The following is a 27,769-nucleotide window of genomic DNA, read 5'->3' on the forward strand; positions in this document are numbered from 1 at the left end:
CCTTCTTCCTCCCATTGAACATTTATTGGACGTTTTCTAGATACAAAGTTTGGTGTCAAGCTATTCAGGAGCAACAAGATGCAGAATTATACAGGACCCAGTAAGGGCATGTAACTCGGTGGCACCTGGGTTCCCTTTTGATATAAAATAATCAACATAATTTGAATCCTAGATCAGCCATGGGGATTGAGTAGTGATGTGACACTCTGAGTCTCACTTTTGGACCCATATAAACATTTTGTTTTTTAAATTATTGACATAATGATTGATCTATAATATTATATTAGTTTCAAGTATGTAATACAGTGATTCAAAATTTTTACAGATTATACTTTATTTATAGTTACTATAAAATATTGTCCCTGGGCAGTAAAATATCTCTTTGTATCCTACCTATTTTATACATACTAGCTTATATCTCTTAAAACCCTAATCTTATTTTGTCCCTTCCCACTTTCATCTCCACACTAGCAACCACTAGTTTGTTCTCAAAATCTGTGAATCTGTTTCTTTTTTCTTTAAGTACAAACTAGTTTGTTTTATTTTTTAGATTCCACATATAAGTGATATCATATACTATTTGTCTTTTTTCTATCTAACTTATTTCACTAAGCATGATACCCTCAAGGTCCACTCATGTTGTTGCAAAATGGCAAAATTACATTCTTTTTTTAATAGTTGAGTAATATTTCATTGGCTAATATTTTGCCATATCTTCTTTATCCACTCATCTGTTGATGGACACTTAGGTTGCTTGCAAATTATGGCTATTGTATAATAATGCTGTTATTAACATTGGGATGTATGCTGCTGCTTCTGCTAAGTCACTTCAGTCGTGTCCCACTCTGCGACCCCACAGAGCCTGTGGACAGCCCACTAGGCTCCTCTGTCCCTGGGATTCTCCAGGCAAGAATATTGGAGTGGGTTGCCATTTCCTTCTCCAACGCATGCATGTATGCTAAGTCGCTTTAGTCGTGTCCGACTCTTGAGCGACCCTGTGGACAGCAGCCCACCAGGTTCCTCTGTCCACGGGATTCTCTAGGCAAGAATACTGGAGTGGGTTGCCATTTCCTTCTCCAATTCGGATGTATATACCTTTTCAAATTAATGTTCTAGTTTTCTATAGCTATATACCCAGGAGTGGAATTGCTGGGTCATATAGTAGTTCTATTTTTAGCTTTTATGAGGAATGTCCATATTGCTTCCACAGTGGCTGCACCAATTTACATTTCCATCAACTGTATACAAGGGTTCCCTTTTATCTACATCCTCACCAATGTTTGTATTTACAATCTTTTCTAACAAATGTGAGATGGTAGCTCATTGTGGCTTTGATATGCTTTCCTCTGATGTTTAGCAATGTTGAGCATTCTTTCACATGCCTATCAGACATTTGTATGTCTTTGGAAAAATATTTATCCAGGTTTTCTATCCAGTTTTGGATTTTTTATTTGTTGTTTTGATAGTAAATTGCATGAGCTGCTTGTATATTTTGGATATAAGCCCCAGTTGATTACATCACTTGAAATATTAAATAGGTTCCCATTTAATAGGTTCCTATTTGAAATATTAAATAGGTTCCTATTTTGTTAACAGTTAATAGTTTTCTTTGCTGCACATAAAGCTCTTAAGTTCGATCAACTTATTTTTGCTTTTATTTCTTTTGCCTTGGGAAACTGCTTTAAAAATATTATTACAATTTATGTAACAGAGTATTGACCTATGTGCTCTTCTAGTAGTTTTATGGTGTCGTGTCTTATATTTAGGTCTTTAGACCACTTTTAGTTTATTTTTCTAAACAGTGTGAGGGAATGTTCTAATTTCCTTGTTTTGCATGTAGCTGTGTGGGTTTCCCAACACCACTTGTTAAAGAGACTGTCTTCTCTCCATTGTTTATTCTTGCTTTGTCATAGACTAATTGGTCATAAGTGTGTGGGTTTATTTCTGGGCTCTCTGCTCTATTCCACTGATCTATGTGTTTGTTTTTGTGCCAGTAACACATTGTTTTGATTACTGTAGCTTGGCAACAAAGTCTGAAATCAAGAGGGTTATACCTCCGGCTTTGTTCTATTTTCTTGGGATTGCTTTAGCTGTTTTGGGTCATTTGTGAGTCCATATAAATTTTAGGATTGTTTATTCTAGTTCTGTGAAAAATGTCATGGATATTTTGATAGGGATTGCACTAAAACTACAGATTGTTTTGGGTAGTATGGACACTTTAACAATAATAATTTCTTAATCCAAGACCGCAGGCTAGCTTTCCATTTTTTTATATCATCTTTAGTTTCCTTTATCAATGTTTTGTAGTTTTCAGTGAAAGATCTTTTACCTCCGTGGTTAAGTTTGTGTTTAGGTATTTTTAATGCAATTTTAAACTGTATACTTTTAGAATTTCTCTTTCTGATATTTTATAATTCCTGTATAGAAATGGTTTCTGTATATAAATTTTATATCCAGTTTCATTGTTAAATTCATTTATTAGTTCTAATACTGCTTGTGTGAAGACTAGTGTTCTCTATATGAAGTATCATGTCATCTGCAAATAGTGACAGTTTAACCTCCAATTTGAACAACTTTTATTTCTTTTCCTTGTCTGTTTGCTGTGGCTTGGGCTTCTAATAATGTACTTTTTAAATTTATTTTTTAATTGGAGGAAAATTGCTTTATAATGTTGTGTTGGTTTCTGCCATACAACCCTGCAAGTCATCCATAATTATACACAATCATGCATTGTAGTTATACATAATTATATATTATAACACCTCCCTCTCAAGCCTCCCCCCCTTCCCCTACTCACCCCTCTAGGTCATCACAGAGCACCAGGCTGGGCTCCCTGTGTGACTTCTCACTAGATATCTATTTTAAATATGATACTTTATATATGTTGATACTATTTTCTCCATTTGTTACACTCTTTCCTTCCTCTACTGTGTTCACAAGTCTGTTCCTAAATCTGCATCTCCATTCCTTCCCTAGAATCAGATTTATCAGTACCATTTTATAGATTTGATATATTGCATTAATATAGGATATTTGTTTTTTCTTTCTCACTTCACTCAGTATAACAGGCTTTAGGTTCATCCACCTCACTACAACTGACTCAAATGCATTCGTTTTTTGGCTGAGTAACATTCCATTGTATATATGTGCCACATCTCCTTTATCCACCCATCTGTTCATGGACATCTAGGTTGTTTTCATGTCCTAGCTGTTAAAATAATGATGCTATGAACATTGGGGTACATGTGTTTTTTTCATTTATGGTTTTCTCAAGGTATATGCCCAGTAGTGAACTTTCTGGGTCATATGGTGGTTTCATTCCTAGTTTGGTAAGGAATCTCTATCCTGTACTCCATAGTGGCTGTTCATTTTCATTGCATTTCCACTAACAATGCAAGAGGGTTCCCTTTTCTCCACTTTCTCTCCCGCATTAATTGTTTGTAGATTTTTTGATGATGGCTGTTGGGAGCCACTGGGGTGCGCCCAAACCGTGACAAGGTCACAGGATGAGAGAGGAATCTGCAAGGCAGCTCTTCCTCACACGGGGCTGCCCCAGGGGCCCAATATGTCCCCTCAGGAGCCATCGGGATGAGAAAGGAATCTGCAAGGCAGCTCTTCCCCTCGAGGTTGTCCCGGGGGCCCGGTATGTCCCTTTCTTCCTTCTGTCTTACTGTTGTTGGGCTTTCTATTAATTTTTGGAAATATAATATATAATAATAAGGCCTCCCTGGAAAAGTCCAAGCCTTTTTGGAAATGCTTATGATTGCTCTGGCTCAGGACACGACCATAAACATCAAGTCAGAAAAGAAAAGGCCACAGGTATAGTTTGGCTGCTTGCTTAAAAGATTATAATGTTCTAGAATGAAAAAGAGTAGAGGCATTTAGGTGTAGAAGTAGATGTACTGCTTCAGTTTACTTGCTCCTTGGTTGAGAGGGTTTTTACTATTGCTATTTCCTTGCTGCTATTTGTTTACTGTTTCCCTTTCTTTAAACAACATGGGCTATTATGGCTATTTTTGTAGAATTAGAAAATGGGGTACATAGGATTTCAATAGAAGATTTATATTAACCAGCTTCACTGCCATTATCTCACTATTAATAGAGGTGTTTTGCTGCTTTAGAGATGCTTTTGCTGTTTAATAGTTAATCATTGCAAATTGAGATTTTGTGGTTTCAGGTAAAGAAAAATATCAGGTTTTTCTCATGGTACTATTCTCAGAAATGTCAAACATGTTACTGTGACCCTTCCCATGTATTGTTTTATTGTCCAAAGTATTTACACTATACCTGAGATTTGTAGAACATTGTTTTGTTAGAATGAAAATGTTAGGCCATTGAGGCAAGAAGACTATGTACGGGACATTTAAGAAAAAACCCTGTAATCGGAAAAGTTCCAGATGAATGTATAGGAGAAAAACATGGGGAAAAAATATTGATGGAAGCATGAAACCAACATCTGATGTAATATGTGGTGACTTAAAGGGGAGGTAACGTTCATTCTATAAAAACAGCTCAGTTTCCTAAAAATTAAAAAAGCTACCTCTTCTACGCAACCTTCTGCGTGTGTGTGTCTGACTTCTTCCTCGCCGACGCCACTCATTCCTTGGGTATTCCTGGTCCTGCCGGGGCTGGACCTGGCCAGATGGCTATTCTGAAAGAGCGAGGTGATGCCTCATTGCAGTTTTGATTTGCGTTTCTCTATGATTAGTGATGTTGAGCAACTTTTTATGTGTTTATAGAACACCTGTATGTCTTCTCTGGAGAAATGTCTGCTTAGGACTTCTGCCCAGCTTTTGATTGTGCTATTTGTTTTTCTGATATTGAGCTATATGAACTGCATATGTGTTTTGGTGATTAATTATTTGTCAGTTGTTTTGTTTGCAATTATTTTCTCCCATTGTGAGGGTTGTCTTTTAATACTGATTATTGTTTCCTTTGATGTGCAAAAGCTTTTAAGTTTAATTAGGTCCCATTTATTTACATTTGTTTTTATTTCCATTACTCTAAGAGGTGGTTCAGAGAGGATCTTGCTGTGATTTATGTCAGAATGTACTGTCTACATTTCCCCCAAAGAACTTTACAGCTTCTCAGTTCAGTTCAGTCGCTCAGTCATGTCTGACTCTTTGCGACCCCATGAATCACAGCACGCCAGGCTTCCCTGTCCATCACCAACTCCCAGAGTCCACCCAAACCCATGTCCATTGAGTCGGTGATCCCATCCAGCCATCTCATCCTCTGTCATCCCCTTCTCCTCCTGCTCTCAATCTTTCCCAGCATCAGGGTCTTTTCCAGTGAGTCAGCTCTTCCATGAGGTGGCCAAAGTATTGGAGTTTCAGCTTCAACATCAGTCCTTCCAATGAACACCCAGGACTGTTCTCCTTTAGGATGACTGGTTGGATCTCCTTGCAGTCCAAGGGTCTCTCAAGAGTCTTCTCCAACACCACAGTTCAAAAGCATCAATTCTTCAGCACTCAGCTTTCTTTATAGTCCAACTCACATCCATACATGACCACTGGAAAAACGAAAACCTTGACTAGATGGACCTTTGTTGGCAAAGTAATGTCTCTGCTTTTTAATATGCTATCTAGGTTGGTCATAACTTTCCTACCAAGGAGTAAAGATCTTTTAATTTCATGGCTGCAGTCACCATCTGCAGTGATTTTGGAGCTCAGAAAAACAAAGGCAGCCACTGTTTCCCTGTTTCCCCATCTATCTGCAATGAAGTGATGGGACCAGATGCCATGATCTTAGTTTTTGAATGTTGAGCTTTAAGCTAACTTTTTCACTCTCCTCTTTCACTTTCATCAAGAGGCTTTTTAGTTCTTCTTCACTGTGTGCCATAAGGGTGGGGTCATCTGCATATCTGAGGTTATTGATGTTTCTCCCAGCAAACTTGATTCCAGCTTGTGCTTCCTCCAGCCCAGCATTTCTCATGATGCACTCTGCATATAAGTTAAATAAGCAGAGTGACAATATACAGCTTTGGCATACTCCTTTTTCTATTTGGAACCAGTCTACTGTTCCATGTCCAGTTCTAACTGTTACTTCCTGGACTGCAAAAAGGCTTCTCAAGAGGCAGGTCAGGTGATCTGGTATGCCCATCTCTTTCAGAATTTTCCACAGTTTCTTGTGATCCACACAGTCAAAGGCTTTGGCATAGTCAATAAAGCAAAAATAGATGTTTTTTTGGAACTCTCTTGTTTTTTCGATGATCCAGCAGATGTTGGCAATTTGATCTCTGGTTCCTCTGCCTTTTCTAAAACCAGCTTGAACATCTGGAAGTTCATGGTTTACGTATTGCTTAAGCCCGGCTTAGAGAATTTTAAGCATTGCTTTACTAGTGTGTGAGATGAGTGCAATTGTGTGATAGTTTGAGCATTTTTTGGCATTGCCTTTCTTTGGGATTGGCTTGAAAACTGACCTTTTCCAGTCCTGTGGCCACTGCTGAGTTTTCTATATTTGCTGGCATATTGAGTGCACCACTTTCACAGCATCATCTTTCAGGATTTGAAATAGCTCAAGTGGAATTCAATAACCTCCACTAGCTTTGTTCATAGTGATGCTTCCTAAGGCCCACTTGACTTCACATTCCAGGATGTCTGGCCCTAGGTGAGTGATCACACCATCGTGATTATCTGGGCCATGAAGATCCTTTTTGTACAGTTCTTCTCTGTATTCTTGCCACCTCTTCTTAATATCTTCTGCTTCTGTTAGTTCCATACCATTTCTGTCCTTTATTGAGCCCTTGGTATCTCTAATTTTCTTGAAAAGATCTATAGTCTTTCCCATTCTACTGTTTTCCTCTATTTCTTTGCATTGATCTCTGAGGAAGGCTTTCTTATCTCTCCTGGCTATTCTTTGGAACTCTGCATTCAAATGGGTGTATCTTTCCTTTTCTCCTTTGCTTTCACTTACTGTCTTTTCGCAGCTGTTTGTAAGGCCTCCTCAGACAGCATTTTGCTTTTTTGCATTTCTTTTTCTTGGGGATGGTCTTGATTCCTGTCTCCTGTACAATGTCATGAACCTCAATCCATACTTTATCAGGCACTCTGTGTATCAGATCTAATCCCTTAAATCTATTTCTCACTTTTTTCATAAGGGATTTGATTTAGGTCACACCCGAATGGTCTAGTGGTTTTCTACACTTTCTTCAATTTCAGTCTGAATTTGGCAATAAGGAGTTCATGATCCGAGCCACAGTCAGCTCCCGGTCTTATTTTTGCTGACTGTATAGAGGTTCTCCATCTTTGGCTGCAAAGAATATAATCAATCTGATTTTGGTGTCGAGCATCTGGTGATGTCCATGTGTAGAGTCTTGTCTTGTGTTGTTGTAAGAGGGTGTTTGCTATGACCAATGCATTCTCTTGACAGAACTCTATTAGCCTTTGCCCTGCTTCATTCTGTACTCCAAGGCCAAAATTGCCTGTTACTCCAAGTGTTTCTTGACTTCCTATTTTTGCATTCCAGTCCCCTATAATGAAAAGGACATTTTTTTTTGGTGTTAGTTCCAGAAGGTCTTGTAGGTCTTCATAGCACTGTTCAACTTCAGCTTCTTCAGCGTTACTGGTTGTGTCATAGGCTTGAATAACATGATACTGAATGGTTTGCCTTGGAAAAGAATAGAGATCATTCTGTTGTTTTTGAGATTGCATCCAAGTACTGCATTTCGGACTCTTTTGTTGACTATGATGGCTACTCCATTTCTTCTAAGGGATTCCTGCCCACAATAGTAGATATAATGGTCATCTGAGTTAAATTCACCCATTCCAGTCCATTTTAGTTCACTGATTCCTAGAATGTCGATGTTCACTCTTTTCATCTCCTGTTTGACCACTTCCAATTTGCCTTGATTCACGGACCTAACATTCCAGGTTCCTATGCAATATTGCTCTTCACAGCATTGAATCTTGCTTCTATCAGCAGTCCCATTCACAACTGGGTATTGTTTTTGCTTTGGCTCCATCTCTTCATTCTTTCTGGAGTTATTTCTCCACTGATCTCCAGTAGCATATTGGGCACCTGTCGACCTGGGGAGTTAATCTTTCAGTGTCCTATCTTTTTGCCTTTCCATACTGTTCATGGGGTTCTCAAGGCAAGAATTCTGAAGTGGTTTGCCATTCCCTTCTCTAGTGGACCACATTCTGTCAGACCTCTCCACCATGACCTGTCCGTCTTGGGTGGCCCCATATGGCATGGCTTAGTTTCACTGAGTTAGACAAGGCTATGGTCCATGTGATCAGATTGGCTAGTTGTCTGTGACTGTAGTTTCATTCTGTCTGCCCCCTGACCCCTCTCTCTGTGCCTACCATCTACCTGGGTTTCTCTTACCTTGGACGCGAGGTCTCTCTTCATGGTCACTCCAGCAACGCACATCTGCTGCTCCTAGCTTCTAGACTTACATTTAAGTCTTTAATCCATTTCAAGTTTAATTTTTGTGTATGTTGTTAGGAAGCATTCTAGTTTCATTCATTTAGATGTAGCTGTCCAGTTTTCCAAATATCATTTATTGAAGAAGCTGTCTTTTCTCCATTGTATATTCTTGCCTCCTTTGTCAAAGATGAGGTGCTCATAGGTGCAGGGGTTTATCTCTTGACTTTCTGTCTTCTTTCATTGGTCTGTATTTCTGCCAATACCATACTCTTGATGACTATAGATTTGTAGTATAATCTGAAGTCGGAAAGGTTGATTCTTCCAGGTCCATTTTTCTTTCTAAGATTGCTTTGTCTATTCAGGGTCTTTTGTGCTTCCATACAAATTGTGATGTTTTTGTTCTAGTTCTGTGAAAAATATCTTTAGTAGTTTGATAGGGATTTATGTGTACTAATTTTATATCCTGTGACTTTACTATATTAATTGATTAGCTCTAGTAATTTTCTAGTGACATCTTTAGGGTTTTCTATGTATGGCATCATGTCATTTACAGTGAGAGTTTTATTTCTTCCTTTCTAATATGGATTCCTTTTATTTCTTTTTCTTCTCTGATTGTTTTTTCTAGGAATTCCCAAACTATGCTGAATAATAGTGGTGAGAGTGGGCACCCTTGTCTTGTTCCTGATCTTAGAGGAAATAATTTAAATTTTTCACCATTGAGAATAATGTTTGCTGTGGGTTTTTCATATATGGCCTTTACTACATGGAGTTATGTTCCTTCTATGCTTACTTTCTGAAGAGTTTTATTCATAAATGGGTGTTGGATTTTGTCAAAAGCTTTCTCTACATTTATTGAGATGATCATATGGTTTTTATGTTTTAGTTTGTTAATAGGATCTATCACATTGATTGATTTGTGTATATTGAAGAATCCTTGCATATCTGGGATAAGGACTACTTGATCTTTTTATATATGATCTTTTTAAGGTGTTGTTGGATTCTGTTTGCTATAATTTTGTTGAGGATTTTTGCATCTATGAATCTGGCCTTAGTGATACAGGCCTTTTTTTGTGTGTGTATGTGGTGTCTTTGTCTGGTTTTGGCGTTAGCATGGTGGTGGTGGTCTTGTAGAATGAGTTTTGGAGTTTTCCCTCCCCTGAAATTTTCTGTAAAGTTTGAGCAGTATAGGTGTTATCTCTTCATTTATGAATAAAACTCTTCTGTAAACTTCTGGAAAATTCACCTGTGAAGCCATGTGGCCCAGAGCTTTTGATTGTTGGAAGATTTTTTATTACATTTTTTATTCCAATGCTTGTGATTGCTCTGCTCATATTTTCTATTTCTCCCTGGTTCAGTTTTGGAAGGTTATACTTTTCTACGAATTTGTTCATTTCTTCTAAATTGTCCATTTTATTGGCATGCAGTTGCTTGTAGTGGTCTTTTATGATCCCTTGTATTTTTGTGTTGTCTCTTGTAACTTATTTTTAATTTCTAATTTTATTGATTTGAGTCTTCTCCCTTTTTTATTGATAAAGCTGGTTAATGGTTTGTCAGTTTAGCTTATTTTCTCAAAGAACCAGCTTTTAACTTCATTGATCTTTGTTGTTGTCTCTTTCATTTCATTTTCATTTCTTTCTACTCTGATTTCTTCTACTAACTTTGGGGTTTCTTTTTTTGCATTTAACAATTGCTTTATATGTAATATTAGGCTGTTTATTTGATGTTTCTCTTGTTTCTTGAGGTGGGCTTATATTGCTATAAACTTCCCGCTGAGCATTGCTTTTACTGTATCCTATACATTTTGAGTTGTCATGTTTTCATTGTCATTTGTTTCTAGGTATTTTTCAATGCCCTCTTTGATTTCTTCAATGACATTTTGCTTATTCAGAAGCATATTGTTTAGGCTGCATATGTTTCTGTTTTTTACAGTTTTTTTTTTTAGTCGATATCTAATCTTATAGTGTTGTGGCCAGAAAAGTTGCTTGAAATGATTTCAGTGTTTTTGTAACTTATGAATGCTTGATTTGTGACCTTATTCTGGAGAAATTTCCATGTTTCCTGGAGAATGTTCTATGTGTAATTGAGAAAAAAAGTGAAGTCTATTGCTTTTGGATGAAATGCCCTATAGATATCAATTAGGTCCAGCTGGTCAAAGTATCTTTAAAGCTAGCATTTCCTTATTAATTTTCTGTCTGTATGATCTGTCCATTGGTATGAGTGCAGTGTTAAAGTCCCTCATTATTACTGTGTTATTGTCGATTTCCCTTTTAATAGTTGTTAGCATTTGCTTTATGAATTGAGGTGATCTTGTTGTGTACATATACACTTATAATTTTATATAATCTTTTTTGATTAATCCCTTGGTCATTATGTAGTGCTCTTCCTTGTATCTTGTAAAGGTCTTTATTTTAGTCTATTTCATTTTATATGAGGGTTGCTGCTCCTGCTCTCTTTTGATTTCTATTTTCATGGAATATCTTTTTCCAGCTTCTCACTTTCAGCCTGTATGTGTCCATAGGTCCAAAGTGGATGTCTTGTAGACAGTATATATAGGGGTCTTGTTTTGTTTCCAATTAGCCAAACTATGTCTTTTGGTTGGAGCATATGTTTCATTTACATTTAAAATACGTATTGATATGTGTGATCCTATTACCATTTACTTTTTGGGTTTGTTTTTGTACATCTTTTCTTTCTCTTGTGCTTCTTGTCTAGAGAAGGTCTATTAAGCTGGTTTGGTAGTGCTGAATTCTCTTAACTTTTGTTTGTCTGTAAAACTTTTGATTTCTCTTTCAAATCTGAATGAGGATCCTTGCAGAATAGATTAACCTTAGATGTAGGTTTTTTTTTCTTTCATCACTTTAAGTATATCCAGACACTCCCTTCTGGCCTGCAGAGGTTCTGCTGAAAGACCAGCTGAACGATCCCCCAGGGGATCCCCTTGTATGTTATTTGTTGCTTTTCCCTTGCTGCTTTTACATATTTATTCTTTGTGTTTAATTTTTGTTTAATTTAATTTAAATTTTTGTTAGCTTGATTAATACATGTCACCATATTTCTCCTTGGGTTTATCCTGTATGGGACTCTTTGCGATTCCTGAACTTGGGTGGCTATTTCCTTTCCCATGGTAGGAAAGCTTTTGACTCTAATCTCAAATATTTTCTCATGCCTTTTTTTTTCCTCTTCTTTCTTGGACCGTTATAATTTGAATATTGGTGCACTTAATGTTGTCCCAGAGGTCTCTGAGACTGTAGTCATTTCTTTTCATTTCTTTATTCTCCTCTACTTCAGCTATTTTTAGCATTCTATCTTCTAGCTACTTATCTATTCTTCTACCTCACTTATTCTGCTATGGGTTCCCACTAGTGAATTTTTAATCCCAGTTATTGCATTGTTCATTGCTGATTGTCCATTTCTTATTTCTCCTAGGTCCTTGTTAAACATTTCTTGCATCATCTTAATCCGTGCCTCCATTCTATTTATTTTTACATCCATTTAATTTCCAAGATTTTGGATCATCTTTACCACCATTAATCTGAATCCTTTTTCAGGTAGCCTGCCCATTTCTTCTTCATTTGTTTGGTCTTGTGGATTTTTAAACATGTTTCTTCATCTGCTACATGTTTCTCTGTGTTTTTTTTTTTTTTTTCCCCATTTTGCTTTATTTACTGTGTTTGAGGTTCCTTTCTGCAGACTGAAAGGTGTAGTTCCTCTTAATTGTGGAGTATGCTTCCTGTGGGTGGGATCGGACCAGTGCTTTCTGAAGGTTTCCTGGTTGGTGGTACTTGTGTCTATATTCTGATGGATGGAGCTGGACCTTGCCTTTGAAGGCCAGAGCTGTATCCAGTAGTGCATTCTGGAGTGTTTATGGGCTTGATATTGTTTGGGCATCCTGTCTGCTATTGGGCAGGGTTGTGTTCCTTTTTGCTGAAGGTTTGGTGTGAATTATCCAGCACTAGTCCTTTGGTGGGGCCTAGTCTTAGTGTTGAGATAGAGGCCTTTGGGAGAGTTCTTACTGATTAGTGTTCCATGGGGTCAAGAGTTCTCTGGTGGTCCAAAATCTTGGATGCAGGTCTCCGATGTTAGATGTTCAGGCCCAACTCTACTGTAGCACTAAAACATCACAGGCCACACAGCATAGAAGACAAAGCCCCAAGACTAATGGTGAAAGCAACAGGCAGTGGCCAAGAACAGTCAAATAAACATACACTTATAAAGAGACTGTGGAAAATTCTGGAAGGGATGAGAATACCAGACCACCCGACCTGCCTCTTGAGAAACCTGTATGCAGGTCAGGAAGCAACAGTTAGACCTGGACATGGAACAGCAGACTGGTTCCAAACAGGAAAAGGAGTACCTTAAGGCTGTATATTGTCACCCTGCTTATTCAACTTATATGCAGAGTACATCCTGAAAAATGCTAGGCTGGAGGAAGCACAAGCTGGAATCGAGATTGCCAGGAGAAATATCAGTAACCTCAGATATGCAGATGACACCACCCCTATGGCAGAAAGTGAAGAAGAAGTAAAGAGCCTCTTGATGAAAGTGAAAGGGGAGAGTGAAAAAGTTGGCTTAAAGCTCAACATTCAGAAAACTAAGATCATGGCATCTGGTCTCATCACTCCATTGCAGATAGATGGGGAAACAGTGGAAACAGTGTCAGACTTTATTTTTTGGGGCTCCAAAATCACTGCAGATGATGATTGCAGCCATGAAATTAAAAGACACTGACTCCTTGGAAAGAACGTTATGACCAACCTAGATAGCATATTAAAAAGCAGAGACATTACTTTGCCAACAAAGGTCCATCTAGTCAAGGCTATGGTTTTTCCAGTGGTCATGTATGGATGTGAGAGTTGGACTGTGAAGAAACCTGAGCATGGAAGAATTGATGCTTTTGAACTGTGGTGTTGGAGAAGACTCTTGAGAGTCCCTTGGACTTCAAGGAGATCCAACCAGTCCATCCTAAAGGAGATCAGTCCTGGGTGTTCGTTGGAAGGACTGATGTTGAAGCTGAAGCTCCAAAACTTTGGCCACCTCATGCAAAGAGCTGACTCATTTGAAAAGTCCCAGATGCTGGGAAAGATTGAGGGCAGGAGAAGAAGGGGATGACAGAGGATGAGATGATTGGATGGCATTACCAACTCGATGGACATGGGTTTGGGTGGACTCCAGGATTTGGTGATGGACAGGGAGGCCTGGCGTGCTGTGGTTCATGGGGTTGCAAAGAGTCAGACACGACTGAGCGACTGAACTGAACTGAACTACAAAGAGAAAAGAAGAGAGAAAAAAGAGGAAATAAATAATAAAACAAGTATTTAAAAAAAGGGCAATCAAGTCAATAAATCATTCCATAAGTGAAAATGAATACTAAAGACTAGACTAGCAAAAATACAGAACCAAAAACATGGGGAAAATACAATATAACTAAAGAGTACTGTAAATAGGACAAAATACAATTATTTTATTTTTATTTTTTCTTTTTGTTTTTTTAATTATTTTTTTTCCATTTACTTTTATTAGTTGGAGGCTAATTACTTTACAATATTGTAGTGGTTTTTGCCATACATTGACATGAATCAGCCATGGATTTACATGTATTCCCCATCCCGATCCCCCCTCCCACCTCCCTCCCCACCCCATCCCTCTGGGTCTTCCCATTGCACCAGCCCCGAGCACTTGTCTCATGTATGTTTTTTTTTTTTAAAGAAAAAAGTAAGTTAAAAATAAAAATTAAAGGGAAAATAAAGAAAGAAAAGCATTACAGTGATACAGAAAAATGAATGAAAAATATATATAGAGAGACTTGTAGTAAGAAGAACGTCCTACCAAATCCTTTGTTCTGTTGTCCTCACATGAGCACCAGCCAATCTGCCTACTCAGGAAGCCCTCCAATATACCTAGGAAGGTTTCTAGACCTGCTGTGGGTGCTGCGGGTTCAGATCAGACTCAGTTTAGCCTTACTCCAATTTGTACTTGCTCTCAAAGCCCACAGCTGCCCCAAATTCACAGTCTCGGGCTAACTATGGGGATATAATTTCTTGCACCTGCAAAAGTGAATCCCTTTCCTTTTCTTTGCTCACACAGCCCCTGCTGCTCCTCTTTGGTTTTGGTCCCACCTCTGTAGGGTGCCCTCCCGTGTCTCTTCCTCTCCCAGACCAGAGGGTGGGAAAGCAGCAGCTTATTAGGGCTCATTTGCTCAGTTGGGCTGGGGAGAGGGAGGACTATGGAAGCCACAACTGGGCTATCTGAGGTGTGCCTGCCGCAGTCGATGCCTGTGGAATCTTGTTACAGTAGGAGGCAGACAGTGTGCTCTCCCAGGGGGAGTGGCCCCAGGTCTCGTGTCCCTCAGCAGAGACAAGCTGCATAGGCTCCCCAGGAAGGCATGGACAGTATTCTGTGGCTGCTCACAGCTTGGTGGGAGCTGCTACCTCTGGGGTCAGGACCACAGCTGTGGCATTTTTTCCACTTCTGCAGGCACTCGCCCTGGCCTTGGCAGTGGCCAGTTTGCCTCCCTCCACTCTGGGATCATAACCTGAAGCTGCATTTAGTTTTGTCTCTGGCACTCGTTCCATCTTTGATGTATTTACCTTGGGGTCGCAGACTGCAGCCAGCTCATCCCACCTATGGCATTTGCAAAGTGGGTTCCTGTGAGCTGCGAGCACATGGAGTTAGAGCATTTCCGTCGCAATGACCTCTTGCCTCTCTGGTGGGCCTAGGCTTTCCCCTGGGCTCCATCAGCTGCATTGTACTAGCCCTTCCCCCAAAATATTTTCACAGTGGTCAATACTGGTCCTCTCCTGAGGCCCGACCTTGGAAGCCTGAGCCTCAGCACCCAGCCCTCTTTCACCACAGTGGGCATGCAAGCCGCTTCTCAGCTGGGAAGTGCTGTTTGGCCATAATCTCTGTGGTCAATTCTCTCTCTTTTGCCTTCGGAGCACCTGTTGCTGTCTTTCCCCAAGGGTTTCTGAAACTCCCCCCGTCCCCACCAGTGAGGGGGTTTCTAAGTGCGCAGAGGATTTTTCTCCTTCACGACTCCTTTCCTGGGACACAGATCCCTGTTTTATATCTTTTTTTATCCTTATCTTTTGCCCTATCTCATTCTGAGAAGATTGGGGCTTACCTTTTTGGAAGTCTGGAGTCTTCTGCCAGTGTTCTGAAGGTGTTCGGTAGGAGTTGTTCCACACGCAGATGTATTTTTGATGTATTTGTGGGGAGGAAGGTGACCTTCCCATTTTACTCCTCTGCCATCTTGAAATTCTTCTGGCCATCTCAATACTGTATTGAATAGAAGGGGTGAGGGTGGGCATCCTTGTTTTGTTTCTGAATTTACCAGAAGACTTTCACCTTTTCATCTTTGAGGATTATGTTGGCTGTGGATTTGCTGTAAATGGCGTTTATTATGTTGATTTTTTTTCTCTCTATACCCACTTGAATAAGAGCTTTTATTATAAATGGGTGTTGAATTTTGTAAATTTTTTTTGCATCCACTGAAATGATTATGTGGCTTTTGCCTTTGCTTTTGTTAACATGGTGTATCACATTGATTGATCACATATGTTGAACCATCCTTATGACCCTGAATGAATCAGACTTGATCATGGTCCAATCCTTCCTTTTTTTTTATTGTTGGATTCAGTTTGCTAGTACTTTGTTGAGGGTTTTTGCATCTATAATCATCAAAGATATTTGCCTTTCATTTTCATTTTTCATAGTGTCTTTGCCTGGTTTTAGTAGCAGGATAATGGAGGTCTCCTAAAATGAATTTTGGGATGTTCCCTCTTCTTCAGTTTTATTTGAATAATTTGAGCCTGCCTAGAGGTTTGTCTATTTTATCTTAAAAAGCAAAACAAAACAGCTCTTGTCTACTGTTTTTGTCTCTATTTTATTTGTTCCTCACTTTTCTTTATTATTTTCTTCTTAATGCTGACTTTGGGCTTTGTTCTTTTTCTAATTTTTTTAGATAGTATGTTTGGTTGTTTATTTGAGATTTTTCTTGTTTGTTGAGGAAGGTCTGCTGTATGCTATGAACTTCCCTCTCAGAATTCCTTTTGCTCCATCCCACTGATTTTTGTTCACATTCATGTTCATTTGTCTTGAGGTATTTTTTTCTGATTTTTTAAAAATTTCATCATTGGCTCATTGGTTTTTTAGTAGCATGCTGTTAACATGTGTTTGTTCTTTTCCCTTTTTGCTTTCTGTAGTTGATTTTTAGCTTCACTCATGGTCAGAAAATATGCTTGATAAAATTTCTATTCTCTTAAATTTGTTGAGTTTGTTTTGAAACTTAGTCTGTGATCTAACCTAGGGAATGTTTCATGAATGCTTGAAAAGAATGTGTATTCTGCTCTTTTTTGGTGTAGTATCCTGTAAATATCAAGTAAGTACAACTGGTCTATTTTGTCATTTAGGACCTCTCTATGGATTTCCATCTGGTTTATCTGTCCACTGGTATCAAAGGATTGCTAAAATCTCCTATTATTATCATAATTCTAACCATTTCTCCCTTAATGTCTGTTAGGATTTGCTTTATATACAGATGTTTCTACATTGAGCATGTATATGTTAACAAGTGTAATTTCTTCTTGATCACTTTATTATTTATACAATGCCCTTCTTTGTTTTTCTTTATGATCTTTCTTTTAAAATGTACTTTGTCATATGAGTGTTGCTACCCCAGCTTTCTTATCATTTCCATTGGTATAAAATAATTTTCCATCCCCAACTTTCAGTCTATGTTTGTCTTTCATACTGAAGTGTGTGTCTTATAGACAGCATATTGTGGGTTTTCTTTTTTTAAAAAAATCTAATCAGTCACTTTATGTCTTTTGATCAGAATATTTAGTCTGTTGATATATAAAGTAATTATTGATAGGTATGTAATTATTGATAGGTATGTATTTATGGCCATTATAATCTTTGCTTTCCAGTTGCTTTTGCAGTTCTTTGTTGATTTCTACTTCTTCTTCTTTTTTTTTTTCTGCTTTGATGATTTCCTCTTGGGTAGTATGCTTGAGTTCTGTTAATTTTGAATTTTGTGAATTTGTTTGTTTTTGATGTGGTTAGCATGGAGTTTATGTATGTTGACCTATAACTATATCTACTTGCTTTAGACTAATAGTCATTCAGGTTCAAATACATTCTAACAGATCTATATTTTTGTACTCCCCTCTCCAATTTTATGTAATTTCACATCTGCATGCTTATCTTTTAACTGTTTATTATAGTTATAATCACTTTTACAAGTCTTTTAAAGTATTTTAAATTTACATACTGGCTTATTTAAGTGATCTTCAACCCTTACTATGTATTTTCCCTTCCTATTTTGATTTTCCTATAGGTTCTTGCTTCTTTTCAATTTAGGAAGAATCTTTCAACATTTCTTTTAGGGTAAGTTTAGCATTGCTAAATATTTTTAGTTTTTGCTTGTCTGAAAAATTCTTTCTCTCTCCTTGTATTATAAATTATAATCTTGCTGGGTAGAGTATCCTAGTTTGCAGATTTTTCCCTCTCAGGACTTTGAATGTATCACAACACTCCCTTCTGGCCTGTAAACTTTCTACAGAGAAATCAACTGATACTGATACCCTTTAGGGGTTCTCTTTTAAATAACTCTGTTTTTTAATCTTGCTGCCTCTAGAATCATCTTTTTATCTTTAATTCTTGCCATTTTAATTATAATATTCATTTGTGTGGATATGTTTGGGTTCATATTTTTTGGGGGCCCTCTGAGCTTCCAATGCCTGAATATCTGCATTCTTCTTTAGGCTTGGGAAGTTTTCAACCATAATTTTTCCAAACACATTTTCTATTGCATTTTCCATTTTTTCTCTTTCTGGAATTCTTAAATTGCCTAGGTTGGCATGCTCTCAGTTCAGCCACTCAGTAGTGTCCAACTATTTGCAACCCCATAGACTGTAGCACTCCAGGCTTTCCTGTCCATCACCAACTCCCAGAGCTTGCTCAAACTCATGTCCATTGAGTCAGTGATGCATACAATCATGTGATTGGTGATACATCCAATCATGTCGTCTCCTTCTCCTCCTGCCTTCAATCTTTCCCAGCATCAGGGTGTCTTCCAATGAGTCAGTTCTTTGCATCAGGTGGCCAAAGTATTGGAGTTTCAGCTTCAGCATCAGTACTTCCAATGGATACTCAGGGCTGATTTCCTTCAGGATTGACTGGTTTGGTCTCCTTGCAGTCCAAGGGACTCTCAAGAGTCTTCTCCAACACCACAGTTCAAAAGCACTGAACTTTGCTTTCTTCAAAGCAATTCTTTGGTGCTCAGCTTTCTTGATAGTCCAACTCTCACATCCATACATGACTACTGGAAAAACCATAGGTTTGACTAGATGGGCCTTTGTCAGCAAAGCAATGTCTCTGCTTTTTAATATGCTGGCTAGGTTTGTTATAGCTTTTGTTCCAGCAAGCAAGTGTCTTTTGATTTCATGGCTGTAGTCACCATCTGCAGTGATTTGCAAAAAGGCAAAATGGTTGTCTGAGGAGGCCTTAAAAATAGCTGAGAAAAGAAGAGAAGCTAAAGGTAATGGGAGAAAAGAAAAGATATACCCATTTGAATGCAGAGTTCCAAAGAATAGCAAGGAAAGATAAGAAAGCCTTCTTCTGTGATCAATGCAAAGAAATAGAGGAAAACAATAGAAAGTGAAAGACTAGAGATCTCTTCAAGAAAGTTAGAGGTACTAAGGGAATATGTCATGCAAAGATGGGTCCAATATAGGACAGAAATGGTATGGACCTAAAAGAAGCAGAAGATATTAAGAAGAGGTGGCAAGAATACACAGAAGAAATATACAAAAAAGATCTTCATGACCCAGATAACCATGATGATGTGATCACTCACCTAAAGCCAGACATCCTGGAATGCAAAATCAAGTGGGCCTTAGGAAACATCATGATGAAAAAGCTAGTGGAGGTGATAGAATTCCACTTGAGCTACTTCAAACCATAAAAGATGATGCTGTGAAAGTGCTGTACTCAATATTCCAGCTAATTTGGAAAACTCATCAGCGGCCACAAGACTGGAAAAGATCAGTTTTCATTCTAGTTCCAAAGAAAGGCAATGCCAAAGAATATTCAAACTATCACACAATTGCACTCATCTCACACACTAGCAAAGCAATGCTCAAGATTCTCCAAGCCAGGCTTCAGCAGTGCGTGAACCATGAGTTCCAGATGTTCAAGCTGGATTTAGAAAAGGCAGAGGGACCAGAGATCAAATTGCCAATATCTGCTGAATCATTGAAATGGCAAGAGAGTTCCAGGAAAACATGTACTTTTTCTTTAATGATGACACCAGCCTTTGACTGTGTAGCTCATCACAATCTGTGGAAAATTCTTCAAGAGATAGGAATAGCAGACCACCTTACTGCCTCCTGAGAAATCTGTATACAGGTCAAGAAGCAACTGTTAGAACTGGACATGGAACAACAGACAGGTTCCAAACCAGTAAAGGAGTACATCAAGGCTGAATACACCCTGCTTATTTAGCTCATATGTAGAGTACGTCATGTGAAATACTGGGCTGGATGAAACACACCCTGGAATCAAGATTGCCAGGAGAAATATCAATAAACTCATATACGCAGATGACACCACCCTTATGGCAGAAAGTGAAGAAGAGCTAAAGAGCCTCTTGATGAAAATGAAAGAGGAGAGTGAAAAAGTAGCCTTAAAAGTTAATATTCAAGAAAGGAAGATCATGGGATCTGGTCCCATCATTTCATGGCAAATAGATGGGGAAACAATGGAAGTAGTGACAGACTTAATTTTCTTGGGCTCTGAAATCACTGCAGATAGTGATGGCAGCCGTGATATTAAAAGATGCTTGCTCCTTGGAAGAAAAGCTATGACCAATATAAACAGCATATTAAAAAGCAGAGACATTATTTTGCTGACAAACGTCCGTCTAGTCAAAGCTACGGTTTTTCCAGTAGTTATGTATGGATGTGAGAGTTGGACCATAAAGGTAGCTGAGCACCAAAGAATTGATGCTTTTGAACTGTGGTGTTGGAGGAGACTCTTGAGAGTCCCTTGGACTGCAAGGAGATAAAACCAGTCATTCCTAAAGGAAATTCATCTGGAATATTCATTGGAAGTACTGATTCTGAAGGTGAAGTTCCAATATTTGGCCACCTGATGTGAAGAAGTGACTCATTGGAAAAGACCCTGATGCTGGGCAATAGTGAAGGCAAGAGGAGAAGGGGATGGCAGATGATTTGGTTGTTGGATGGAATCACCAACTCAATGGACATGAGCTTGACCAAGCCCCAGGAGTTGGTGATGCACGGGGATGCCTGGTATGCTGCAGTCCATGGGGTCGCAAAAAGTTGGACACCACTGAGTAACTGATCTGCAGAAAAAAAAAAAAAATGAACTGTGTGTCAAGTGGTTTCTCAAATCCAGTCTCTTTTAACCTGTCCACCATTTCTGAGAGATATGTCTTTTCCCACAATTAGTTTGTGAGTACTTTGAGCTGAAAGCGAAGGCTGAAGCTCACACAGGTAGTTTGTAATAGAACTTGGATTTGAACCTAGAGAATCTCTGAAGAGCTGCCTCTGAGATGTCTATACCATGAGATGACTGACAGGTGTAGGGGGCCTACCAGTTTACCCAATATGCCCTTCGTAAAGCTGCTGTCAGTTTCTACCGCATTTACACCCAAGGCAACTCCATACCAGCACTAACACATCCTTCCCAGGAAAGTTTCTCTTAATGTCAGCAAGGAGAAATGGTTTATTTGTATCCCTGAGGGCCCATAATGTAGCAAAACAGTCACATTCTTCATTAGCAGCCCAGGATAGACAGTTAGGGAATGCTTTTATTTTTCATTTTTTCAAATTGTTTTGGTATTTACTGAATTAACAAATGAATTCCAGGAATGTCTGCTTATTTGCAAGATGTCTCTGAGTGAAGAGAGACAGGCTGAGGCAGGCTGAGTGGTCCCAGCCTACCCTTATCCTGTGGGTGATGCTGGTAAACCAGTTTAAGGTGTGGAGGGTCACTACCGGGTCTGAGCCATCCCTGGGCCTTGACTTCTGCCACCTCACCTCTAAGTGGGAGCTCTGTTACATGAAGAACCTAGGAAGCCCCCAAGGCTAAAGTATCCGTGAGTGGGGCCACTTTCCAAGTGACCAGAGAGAAGCAAGGGCCAAGAGATGATGCCACCTCGGCCACTTCTCTCTGTATGAACTATGGAAGAGGAGCGTACATCACACAGAACTACTCAGGGCTTTTTATAACAAATCTCAAAATTGAACTAGTGTTTAATGCCTGAGAACAAAATCAAACCAAACTTACCTTCTCACTTGGGTTTCCATGAGGACATCTTAAGCTCAGGCCTCCCTTAGATGGTTCTACAGGGACAATCCCTGACCAGTGGAATCCCCGATGATGGCAGGCATGGTAGTGGAACTCACTGCCCGCTTCTGATGGAAGCGCACAGGTGGGAGGCCGACAGCACAGGTTGAGGGCGCCCTCTGCTGGGGCTGGATGGCCTCATCGTCTGGCCAGGACTGGGGTCACTGGGGTCGAAATCAGGCTGGAGCAGAGGAACCAGTGGCTTGGGTTGTCCTTGGGAGGGGTGGGAAGTGGGGGGTGGGGTGGGAGACAAGCCAGCCGGGCCTGGCCCTGCATCTCAGCCTTCCGGGATGAAAGGCCGAATCAGCTCCGGGTTCAACAGTTGACTCCTCGAGAGGCTGGTCCACGTGGAAGTCATGGACGTGGGGGTGGGGGTGGGGGTCCTGGGTGGGCCTTGGGGGCAGGTCCCCCTGGACCCTGGAGGATCGGCAGCTCCGAGGGGTGGACAGGCAGGGCAGCTGTGAAGAAGCAGTGGTGCAGGAGGGCCTGGGAGGCAGAGATGCGCTGCTGTGGTGGGCAGAGGAGGAACCGCCCTAGCAGGTCCAAGGCCTGGGGAGAGGCATAGGGCAGCACCTCCTCCAGGGGCGCGGGCGGGTGCTCCTTGAAGATCTTGTAGTCAGGCAGCTCAGTGATCTGCGGCCAGCCTTGACGACTGGGGGTGCCCAAGATTCCAAGCACACAGCAAAGCTGTTCGATGTCATTCTCTCCTGGGAAAAGGGCGGGGGGGGGGGGGGCATTCATCAGCTCCCCCAGGATGCAGCCCACAGCCCAGTGGTCGACACCCTGATCGTACTGGCGGGTACCATACAGGAGCTCGGGGGCTCGGTACCACCTGGTAGCCACCTGGTGCGTGTGGAGGCGATTGCCGTCTGGGGAAAAGACCCGGGCCAGGCCAAAGTCTGCTACCTTGAGCAGGCCTGAGGCACTGATAAGTAGGTTGGCTGGTTTCAGGTCCCGATGCACAACGTTGTTGGCATGGCAGAAGGCGACGCCCTTGGGCAGCATCTGTAAATAGCTCTTGACCTGCGCCTGGGGCAGTGGCCTCTGGGTGTGGCGCACCACCAGCCAGATCTGACAGCATGAACTCGAAGGCCAGCAGGAAGCCTGCGCCACGTGGGAGCACGGCCTCCAGCTGCGCAACTGACTGTCTTCGATCTCCTGCAGGGCCCTGATCTTCCGCAGGACCTGGTTGGGGATGCGATCCTCCAGCCGCCGCAGGGCCACCTGCTGCATCATTGAGGGCAATGATCTCTCCACTCTCCACGTGCTTGGCTTTGAAGACGGTGCCGTTTGTACCCTCCCCTGTGCTCCCCAAGATGCAGTACTGCTCCATGGCCCTCTGCCTGGCACCCTGACCCTCCGCAGTCCCAGCCCCTCCCTGGCACCGGAACCTTCCTCGTTAGCCCTCCCCGGCTCCCGCCCCAGACGCGGCTGCCTAGCAACGGCGCGGAAACTAGAGCCCGGACCAGGAGGCCGAGGGCAACTAGGGATGGTGTCCAGGCCTCTCAGTGTCTTTCCCTAGGACCTCGCCATCGCGCTTCAGTGCGCTTCACTCAGCGGAAGCCATCCGTGCGCACGGGAACGATGGTTACGGCTGATCCCTCTTGGCTCTGCCTAGCACCACGTGAGCAGGGATGGGGAATGGTTTTAAAAACAAACAGTGTCTCAATAAAGAATTTTGGAAATAACCCACTGTCCCCTTATTTCTCTGTTTCACTATTGCTCTGCTAATTTCTGTCATTCTCAAAAGGAAGACTCCTAGTTAGATATGCAAAAAGAGTGCCCTCGTGTGGGGAGCTGCAGCATCTCTAACACTGTGCTCACTTCTTTCTCCAAATCATGAGAACACCAAATACCCTGCAAGACCAAGTGTGGCTTCGGCTCTGTCTCTCCTAGGTCAGGTCAGTTGAGCCATGGTGCACAGGATCCTTGCAAGAGAACCATTCAAAAGTGCAGACAAGACATCTGGAAGTGCACTGCCTCACCCTGCCCCCTGTATCAGGATGGCTGAAATAGAAGAACAAACCAGGTCAGGTCACTAACTACAGGCCAGGGACTCTTCCAGGCAATGGTAATACACACAGTGGAGGGCAAAACAGACAAGGCTCTGCCTACAGGAACCGAATCACTTAGCAGGAGAGACATTCTTAAAGTACTGATCACAGTGAGGCTTCTAAATTTACAAACTGTCATCAGGATTGTGAAGTCTATGGGAGAATGCAGTAGGAGCCCTGGCTCAGTGGAGGGGAAGGGTGTGAAGGCTGTCAAAGGACACTTTCATGAAGAAAGCCAGAGAAAAAGCATAGCAAAGTGACTTTCTAAGCTCAGATTGGCCACTGCATGACACTGGGTGATTTCCCTACCCATAAAACCACGGCTGTGATAATATTAGCTCCTATTTCCCAGCTTGTTGAGAGTGTTAATGACTTGAGAGTGGTAAAGTGCTTAGAAGGGTGCCTGGCATGAGAATGCTACAGTGTTTGCTGACTAGTTGTTGTTCAGTTGCTCAGTCATATCTGACTCTTTGTGACCCCGTGAACTGCTGTGCACCAGGCTTCCCTGTCCTTCACTACCTCCCTGAGTTTCCTCAAATTCATGTCCATTGAGTCGGTGATGCCATCCAATCATCTCATCCTCTGTCATCGCCTTCTCCTCTTACCCTAATCTTTCCCATAATCAGGCTCTTTTCCAATGAATCCTCTCTTTGCATCAAGTGGCCAAAGATTCAGAGCTTCAGCTTCAGCACCAGTCCTTCAAAGGAATATTCAGGACTGATTTCCTTTAGGATTGACTGGTTTGAGCTTCTTGAAGTCCAAGGGTCTCTCAAGAGTCTTTTGCAGCACCACAGTTTGAAAGAATCAATTCTTTGGTGCTCAGTCTTCTTTATGGTCCAACTCACACATGGCTACTGGACTAGAGGACTTCTGTAAACATAGCCCTGAAGGGCAAGCTGAAACTAGCAAGCCAATTGTGAGAAAACGGGTTCCAGGCAGAAAGAATGACACAATGGGAACCTCTGAGGCTGGAAAGACTGTGGCATTTTGAGGCAACAAGGCAGCCTGCAGAGACCGTGCTACAGGGGAGTAGGCATAAGAGAGGTAAAGAGGCAGTTAGGTCTTAGAGAGGAGTCTCCAGCTCACTGTAGGCAAAATCGAGCTTCTGAAGTGCCTGGAACAGAAGAGGGGCATCCCAGAGTAATGGTTTAGAGAGAGATAGCTGACTGGGATACAGGGACAAAAAGGGAGAGGAAGTTAAAAAGAAGGCAACTATCTGACTGCAGGCTTTAGCTTCTACTCTGTTGTACTCTACTGGTCAATCAGAATGGGAGGGTATTCTCTAGGTACTGGATGGCCTTTTCCCTGATGATGGGGAGTTTTGTGGTCAGATCTGGCTCTGTAAATATGGTCCCATATATGGTGGGTAGAAGTTGAGACAGCTTCCCTCAGGTGCAGCATACATGTTGTATGGCTCCTTGGATGGCTCTGTTTGAAATTTTCAAAACTCAAGGGAAATATTCTTCTCTGCTTTGTGTCCCTGGGCTCCTAAACCTAGCATAGACCTTCTTCATCCACTGTTTTCTGCAGAGCTAGGATCTGATGGAAAGTGAAATCACAGTCTTATGCAGGACTGGAAACCTAATTGAGAAGAATAAAGTCCTCCACATCCAGTGTTAATCCCCTTTTTGATAGAGGTAGGATCTTTAAAAACAATAACAACAACATTGAAATTTTGTGGAAGGTAAAGGGGCACTTTGACTCACTTAAATTTATTTAATATCAATATAGTAGGGAAGCCAGTTGCAGAGATGTCATGAACAGGGAACACAGATATTTCAAATTAAATGTGCAACCCCAGAACGCATGTGGTTTTTTATATATTCAAGGTACAATTTTCCCCTGTCATTCTGGTATTTTAACCTTGGTTCTATTACATTTGTCTTTACAATGTCAAGTGGAGAGTGTCAAACACTAAGATTTAAATTAAATTAGCCTGACCTGAGATACACATGCAATATGAAGCTGCAATAAATGTTTTGATTCAATTTCTAAGACTTAACATGTTGACACTTATAACTGTGGGGAGCGGACCCTAACAGTTCCCATCCCTGCTAAGTTACTGTCATCTACAAAATGAATTTATTTCATTTGAGCACCTGTCTTGGCCAGCCCATGACCTTTTCTGGAAATTGATACAGATTAACTCATGAGCATAAAATTCAAATTGTGTTCGAATGTTGATGATTTTTCACCTCAGCAGTTAATGCTTCCTCTCAGATCAGTTCAGTTCAGTCACTCAGTCATGTCCGACTCTTTGTGACCCCATGGATGGCAGCACGCCAGGCTTCCCTGTCCATCACCAACTCAAAGCACACTGAGTTTGAGCTTACTCAAACTCACGTCCATCAAGTCAGTGATGCCATCCAACAATCTCATCCTCTGTTGGCCCCTTCTCCTCCTGCCTTCAATCTTTCCCAGCATCAGGGTCTTTTCTAGTGAGTCAGTTCTCCATATCATGTGGCTAAAGTATTGGAGATTCAGATTCAGCATCAGTCCTTCCAATGAATATTCAGGACTTATTTCCGTTAGGATAACTTGGTTAGATCTCTTCACAGTCCAAGAGACTCTCAAGGGTCTTCTCCAACACCACAGTTCAAAAGCATCAATTCTTCAGTGCCAAGTTTTCTTTATAGTCCAACTCTCACATCCATACATCACCACTGGAAAAACCATAGCTTTGACTAGACGGATCTTTGTTGGCAAAGTAATGTCTCTGTTTGTTAATAGGCTGTTTAGGTTGATCATAGCTTTCCTTCCAAGGAGCAAGTATCTTTTAATTTCATGGCTGCAATCACCATTGACAGTGATTTTGGAGCCCCCAAAATAAAGTCTGTCACTGTTTCCATTGCTTCCCTATCTATTTGCCACGAAGTGATGGGACCAGATGCCATGATCTTAGTTTTCTGAATGTTGAGGTTTAAGCCAACTTTTTCACTCTCCTCTTTCACTTTCATAAAGAGACTCTTTAGTTCTTCATTTTCTGTCATCAGGGTGGTGTCAGCTGCATATCTGAGGTTATTGATATTTTTCCCGGCAATCTTGATTCCAGCTTGTGCTTCCTCCAGCCCAGCGTTTCTCATGATGTACTCTGCATATAAGTTAAATAAGCAGGGTGACAATATGCAGCCTTAATGTAGTCCTTTCCCCATTTAGAACCAGTCTGTTGTAGCCCGTCCAGTTCTAACTGTTGCTTCTTGACCTGCATACAGATTTGGTCTGTGGTCAGGTGGTCTGGTATTCCCATCTCTTTCAGAATTTTCCAGTTTGTTGTGATCTACATAGTCAAAGGCTTTGGCATAGTCAATAAAGCAGAAGCAGATGTTTTTCTGGAACTCTTGCTTTTTTGATGATCCAAGGGATGTTGGCAATTTAGATGCCACCAAACTCCTTGAAGATGGAGATCTGGAACCTTAAAAGTGAAGTGAAAAGTGACAGTGAAAATTGCTCAGTCGTGTCTGATTCTTTGCGACCTCATGGACTATATAGTCCATGGAATTATCCAGGCCAGAATACTGGAGTGGGTAGCTATTCCCTTCTCCAGGACATTTTCCCAACTCAGGGATTGAACCCACTTCTCCTGCATTGTGGGCAGATTCTTTACCATCTGAGTCACCAGGGAATCCCAAGAAGACGGGAATGGGTATCTTATCCCTTCTCCAGAGGAACTTCCTATCCAGGAATCAAACTAACTGCATTGCAGGCAGATTCTTTACCAGCTGAACTACCAGGGAAGCTCTTGGGAACTTAATACAACCAAAGTCAAATGCCCCCTGAATATCACAGTTCTGGGTAAGGATGGGGGAACACTGCTCAGGGTTGCGGCTTCTGAAGTCAGTTAGAGGATAGCCTTCTCTGCTCCTGCTCTGCAACTTGAGGAGATGGGTACTTTCCAGGGTTTGCACATCTATTACCTTATTTGCCATTCAGTTCATGTGACAGCTAACACTAAGATAAATGAAAATATATTA

The 27,769-nt window shown here is 41.0% G+C and overlaps 1 pseudogene; it reads right to left on the bottom strand.

Annotated features, from left to right (window-relative positions):
• Nucleotides 1-22,021: 22,021 nt before the first annotated feature.
• On the bottom strand, nucleotides 22,022-23,077 carry LOC122421709 (annotated as a pseudogene).
• Between the last annotated feature and the right edge of the window lie 4,692 nt (nucleotides 23,078-27,769).

This window comes from Cervus canadensis, chromosome 18, assembly GCF_019320065.1.
Source record: "Cervus canadensis isolate Bull #8, Minnesota chromosome 18, ASM1932006v1, whole genome shotgun sequence".
Taxonomy (NCBI): domain Eukaryota; kingdom Metazoa; phylum Chordata; class Mammalia; order Artiodactyla; family Cervidae; genus Cervus; species Cervus canadensis.